We start from the raw sequence: 6,503 nt of genomic DNA, 5'->3' as shown, positions 1-6,503 counted from the left end.
TTTGTAGTTTAGCGGCGTAAATTATTTGATAGGCATAAATCCATGAAAAAAACCCTATTTATTTTTATATAAAACACATTATTAGACCCAAAGGCTGAAATAAAATCAGAAAAAAATATCATTTTTATTATTTTTCAAATATTTTTTTATTAAATTAAATGTACGTTAAACGCGCCAGTGGCGACGCAACGCACTACAGAATGTAGCCGCCATATTGTTTTAAAGATTCGTGGCGAGAGTCGATAACATGCGCTGGCGTCTCTTTTGCACCAGCGCGCGGCTGAGTGCGTAGCCGCCCCCGGTTGGGCCAACCCCCCAGCTGGGGCGTAACAATTGGTTCCTAAGTCTTCAACAAAGCCTCGACGAACAGCGCCCCCTCCCCCCGTGGCTGCGGGAATCAATATCGGAGACAATGGGCCCGGCGAAGCGGGCGGTAGGAGTGGTAGCGGCTCCTTTAAGTGTGACTATTGTGATGACACCTTTGGTACTAAGATTGGCCGTGGTGTGCACCACTGCACCATCGATTCAAGCACGAAGGTCAACATTTGGCCAAGGTGAGTCAGATTCAGGCATCCAAGCCCGGTAAGAGAAAGAAGAGGTGGGGAAGAGAGGAGGATTTGGCGCTCGACCTGATGTATGATGAGCTCCAGTATAAGTACGAATCCAAGGCTAAAGTCTGTAAGATCATTGCTTCCAAGCTGGGGCGCTCAGTGGAAGCAGTAAAACGTAGGGTTGGCCAAAAGCGCGACCCAGAGACGAAGCCTAAGGGGGTCAAGCGGCTGCAGAATGGAGGGAAACCGAGACCGGTGCGGTGGGATAGCGACGAGGACTCGTCACTTGAGGACGAGCCCGACGAGGCAACGGATCCGGACCGTGAGGCCCGAGTTTGGCGCCAAGATATGTTCAGAGAGATCGGTTTGATCGTGGAGGAGGCTGATCCTGCATGGGAGACGCCTCTGGCCGAATTGCGGCGGATACTAAACCTGATCCGCAGTGAGTGGAATGCTAGGGTAGTTGGTGATGTTTTGAACGGCTCTTTCCTGACATACCTGTCGCCGCGCAAAGGGAATGAAGGCAAAACGGTGGGACGGGGTACCGGTAGAAGAGCTGGCAAAACCGGTACGTCAAGATGAACACCTAGACCCAGAACCGAGAAAAAGGCGCGTAGAAGGGAAGCATATGCGGCGACCCAAAGACTTTACGCGATCAACGGAAAGGGATGTGCGGCCTCAGTGCTCTCAGGGGGATGGCGGAACGCGAAATTCGCTGAACAAAACCTCCCTGAGGGCAGTGTCGAATTTTGGTTCGACAGACTGTCTGCGAGGGGGGAGAGGGACAAGAGGCCGACAGGTCCCTGTAAGAAGGAAGAATGGGGGGTGCTCGCACCCCTCCAGATTGCTGAGGTGGAGGCGGCCCTCAAGGCTATGGGTGCTATGGCCCCCGGCCCGGATGGCCTCACCTCCGCTGGCGCGCTGCAAATGACCAAGATCATCACTGGGTTCCTGAACTTGGTGCTATTGGCGAGAAAGCCTCCCCCGGCCCTGTGTCGAAGCAGGGTCACGTTGGTCCCGAAGTCCGATGTGGTCGCCGAGCCCTCCCAGTTGCGCCCCATTTCGGTTACCTCTGTTGTGTTGCGTTGCCTACACAAAATACTGGCATGCAGGTGGGGCGGACGATGTGAATTTGAAAGTCAATTCGCCTTCCAGGCTTGTGATGGCTGCCTGGAGGCGACGTCCACCCTGCACTCGATCATACGAAGTGCCCACACCGAGGTCAAAGACTTATGCACGGTGATGCTTGATGTTTCTAAGGCGTTTGACACGGTCAAGCACGACTCGATTTATAGGGCAGCTCAGAAGTTTGGGCCTCCGCCCCCACTGCTAGATTACATACGCGCTAGCTATGAGAACGCATCAGGCCTAATAGGTGATATAGAGTTTTGCTCTTCCCAGGGCGTCTGCCAGAGCGACCCTTTATCACCGATCCTGTTTAATATGGTCATGGACGAAGTCATTCGTCCGGCCAGGCCGGAGGTGGGATACCCTATGGGGTCGGGAGTGGTCCGGACGTTGGCATACGCTGACGACCTGGCCCTCTTCTCCCAGTCTTTTAGGGGTATGCAGATCAGGATCGGGGAGGTAGAGAAAGTCTTGGCGCATTGTGGGATGAAACTCAATCCAGCAAAGTTGCTGGCAATAACCATTGAGGCCCGAGAGAAGGAAAAGTCCGTCTTCCTCGCGCAACCTCAGCTAGAAGCGAGTGGCGTCCCGATCAAAAGTATCTTGGGATCAGATTTGGGTGGAGGGGTATCATGCCCTCCCCCTTTAAAGGGCTTGTTCACGGGTGGATCGAGGAGCTCTCGGCTGCTCCCCTTAGGCGTATCAGCGTATCGAATTACTGTGCGGTCACGTAATCCCGAAGCTCTTGCATGGCCTAGTGTTAGGGAACACGTACGGCAACGTCCTAAAAGCCATAGATATAATTATCTGGGGAGGAATACGTCGGTGGCTCAGGCTTCCAAAGGACTGCCCGGTCGGCTTCTTCCACGCTTCAATCTCGGACGGGGGGCTTGGCCTGCCAGCATTGGCAGTGTCGGTCCCCCTGATGAGACAGCGTAGATATGAGAAGCTGTTTGCCGCGGCGACGTCGGTGGTCGTTAGTGAATCAGTCCGTAGTCCGTCTTTTCAAACAGTGCTCAGGATGGTGAATCGCCCTGTGAAGGTACGCAGGAAGTTAGTGAGAGACAAGAGAGAGGCTGAAACGGAGTGGGCATCGGTCCTCCATCAATCGCTTGATGGGGCCTGGCTCATTCACGCCAGCACCTCGAAGGCCTCCCACCACTGGCTCCGCCATCCTGAAAGGGTATTTCCCAAACTTTATATTCGCTGTACCAGCTTGTGAGGAAGATTGTTGAGCACAAAATGAAGATGGTCGAGGGGCGAAAGAAGTGACGGGGACCTTAACTGTAGCGGACCATGTGGTCAAGTGGAAAGTCTGGGGCACATAGAGACGCGTTGCGCCATCACCCACGATGCACGATGCGCGCGACACAACCGAGTGTCCGATCTTCTGGCCAAGTTCTTCTGTAAAAAGGACCTGAAGGTTCATGAAGAGCCCAGGGTCCCGATGCAGAGGAGCTTTTTGAAGCTAGATCTCGTAGTTGAAACCCCCCTTATGGCTGTAGTACTTGATGTGACCATTGTCAGTGATGATGGTCTTGCTGCAGGGCATCGTGGGAAGATAGAAAAGTACAACTTCCCCATGTTTAACGATGCCCTTCATTCCCGGATATTGGGCCGCGCAACCTCCTACCTGGTGAAGCATGCCCCGGTGGTACTAACCTATCGAGGCCTGCTCCACCCGTCGAGCAGTATCGACCTCTCTTCCCTCGGACTTTCTCCGAGGGACATTGCGGATGTCGCGTTTCTGGTGATGGTGGGGTCGCTGAAGTGTTACAACACTTACATGCGTGGAACGTAAGATGGAACCTACCATCGCTATAATGAGTCTACCTTGAGGGAGTCGTTCCTCCGTCTGTGCCGCTGAGTCTTTGTCCCCAATAGGGCAGCTTATTTGCTGCCGCTCATTCGTAGGCCTGTCCGGAATCATTTCGTGCACACACAACGACCTCTGTGTGCAAACAGCCTCTAGTCAGGGGTAACACATGTAGGTCTGAGTCTTTTCCGATTTTGGAAGTGCCAGTAAGGGGCTGTACTGGCCTGCTGCCTAATGCCAGTCGACCACAGCCAGCCTTGACTGGTGCCGGCGAGCGGGGCAGTGAGGGATCTCACCTAACAACCAAAAATATAATAAACTAAGACAGACCATCGTCGCGACCGGCCTAGGAAAAACAAGTTACATTAGCCGCCATATTGTTTTAAAGATTCGGCCTTTTTTAAGTTTTGACAGATTGGCCTTTTTAAGGCCAAATTTAGCCTTTTTTTTTTTAAAGCAGTATGGAACCATGATTTTGGTGGCCATGTTTATTTATTTATTTTTTTAGTAAATATGCACTTCACTTCAGGTGCGTAAATTATTGTTAAGACATTGGTGCCCATTTTTTTTTTCTTCAGATTACCATTCTTTTTACCAAAATTATTATTTTTTACTAGTAGTAGTATTTTTTCAAAGCAATTTCATAGGACCATGATTTTTGGCCACCAATGTCCTTATAAGTTATGCACCTGAAGTGCTGACTGGGGCTGCGAACATTTACTAAAATACAAACAAAAAAAAATATGGCCGCCAAAACCATGCTTCGATGAAACTGCTCCGAAAAAGGCCAAGTTTGGCCTTAAAAAAAGACTATCTATCAAACCTTAAAAAGGACAAATTTTTAAAAACAATTTTGGCGGCTACACTGTGGCTTCGAATGTCATACATTTAAAATAAAAAATGATGAAAAAAATAATAAAAATGAAACTTTTTCTGGCTTTTTTTTTCAGTCAGCCTTTGGGTTTAATAATGTGCTTTATATAAAAATAGTTTTTTTTTATGGTTTTATATTAGTCAAATAATTTACGCCGCTAAACTACAAATTAACCAAACATTTTTTTTTTAGTAATTAGAATATGTGTTTTAAAACAAAAAGTTTTAGATTTAGTTTGATTCAAATTCTGTAGAAGCACCTAAATGGCGCTTCTTCGCTATTAAAGGGAAAAACTTCGTAGCCTCGTGGGGGGGGGGGCCCTTTTCTCTTCCCTACAATCTCTTTCTCACAGAAGAGACGTTGCGAGCCTGTCTCTTTTTTATCATTATTTTCATGGAAAGTGCTCGTCTGAGCTCCAATCTATGCCCCCCCTCGCCAAATATTCATGAGACACTCGTTTGATTGAAACCACTATCAATAATTTTCCCCACTCTTTATCTGTGCCTAAACCTAAATGTAGATTCCATGAACAAAGCTTCTTTCTTAGAACGGCACACCTGTGGAACTCTCTTCCGTTTGCCTGCTTTCCAGCTGACTACAATATGGTGGTCTTCAAGTCCAATGTGAACAAGTTCTTGATGAGCCATTCGCCTTAAGTAATCCAATTTACCAAATTTACACTTCTAACGATTACTATGATATTGTCCTTTTGACCACTGTACACTCTTTAACTCTTATCCTCGTGTGGCCTCCGGGCCTTGATAAGTGGCGATATCCTTGTAAAAAAAAAGTTTAAAAATCGAAATATTAATTTCAAGTAAAACCAATGATATTGTAGTAACCAGCAAAATCAAGCTGCTCGTCATGTGATCAGAAGAATCTATTCGACTCGAATTTATTAATTTCAGAAACAATTTGATTTTGTCAGCAGTGTGTAGAATCATGGCTGTGACGTGTTCCTTTTACACACAACGGGGCTATATTTTTGTCTATTCGCAGTAGACAGTAAATGGGTTAAAACATTCTAGAAAGACAATAAAAAACAGCCAACGCGCAAGAAACAAAACAGTCTAGACAGTGTTTCCTAAAGTCACCATCGTAACTACCTGTAATTATCACTTGCATCTGACTCTGTCCAAAAGACGTTAAAACTGCACCGCTAAAAATACCAAGTTTGAACCGCAACGGATAACTTACTCAATCATTTACCAATGAAGCTCAAACAATAAAGATGAATATTTTTTCCTTGCAAAACTCTTACCTTCCTGGTATACCTCATTCGCAGGGTTTTGTGCATAAAATATATTGATAGTCTTGGATATGACCTTAAACTATATCCGATGGTGAGGCCCCAGAGCTTGCGGGCTTTGGGGAGTGTGGAGTTACCCTTTAATTGCTATTGCTCCCAGGTCCACTCTGACCCAGAGTGGTAGTACCTGTTAGGGTTCCAACTATGGTTTAAATAGAAACCGACTTGAAAAAAAAAATATTCTATTAAAAAATTTTCTTCAAAATAACTGGATTCGGCATTAAATAACCCGAAAAGGATTGATATGCCATAAAACAAAAACAACCAAACCTAAAATATGTTGACAATAACAGTTTTCTCAGTCGCAGAGGATTTCCTCAGTGATGAAAGATTTCCAGCAAATACCCTTACAATTACACAAATATTATTTTTTCACTTGGATTATAATTCTGAATTTTCATCTTATAAAAATACACATTTCTCCGCGTAATTAATGGACTTTAATCTTTTTAATTTCATGCTCATGGGGAGATCTTGAACATTCAAGGACTACAACTGAGCTCCCATCTATGGTCCCCCCTCACCAAACTTTCACAAGAAATACTCGTCTAGCTGAAAACACTATCAATAATTTCTCCCAATCTTTATCTGTGCCTAAACCTAAACGTAGATTCCACGAACAAAGCTTCTTTCTTAGAACTGCACGCCTGTGGAACTCTCTTCCGTTTTCCTGCTTCCCAGCTAACTACAATATGGCCGTCTTCAAGTAAACAAGTTCTTGATGAACCATTCCCCTTAAGTAATCCAATTCATCAAATTTACATGACTAACGATTACTATGATATTGTCCCATTGATTACTGTACACTCTTTAATCCTCATCCTC

This window comes from Euprymna scolopes, chromosome 16, assembly GCF_053919585.1.
Source record: "Euprymna scolopes isolate OS-2025 chromosome 16, ASM5391958v1, whole genome shotgun sequence".
Lineage (NCBI taxonomy): Eukaryota > Metazoa > Mollusca > Cephalopoda > Sepiida > Sepiolidae > Euprymna > Euprymna scolopes.
Note: the sequence above shows the minus strand (reverse complement) of the source record.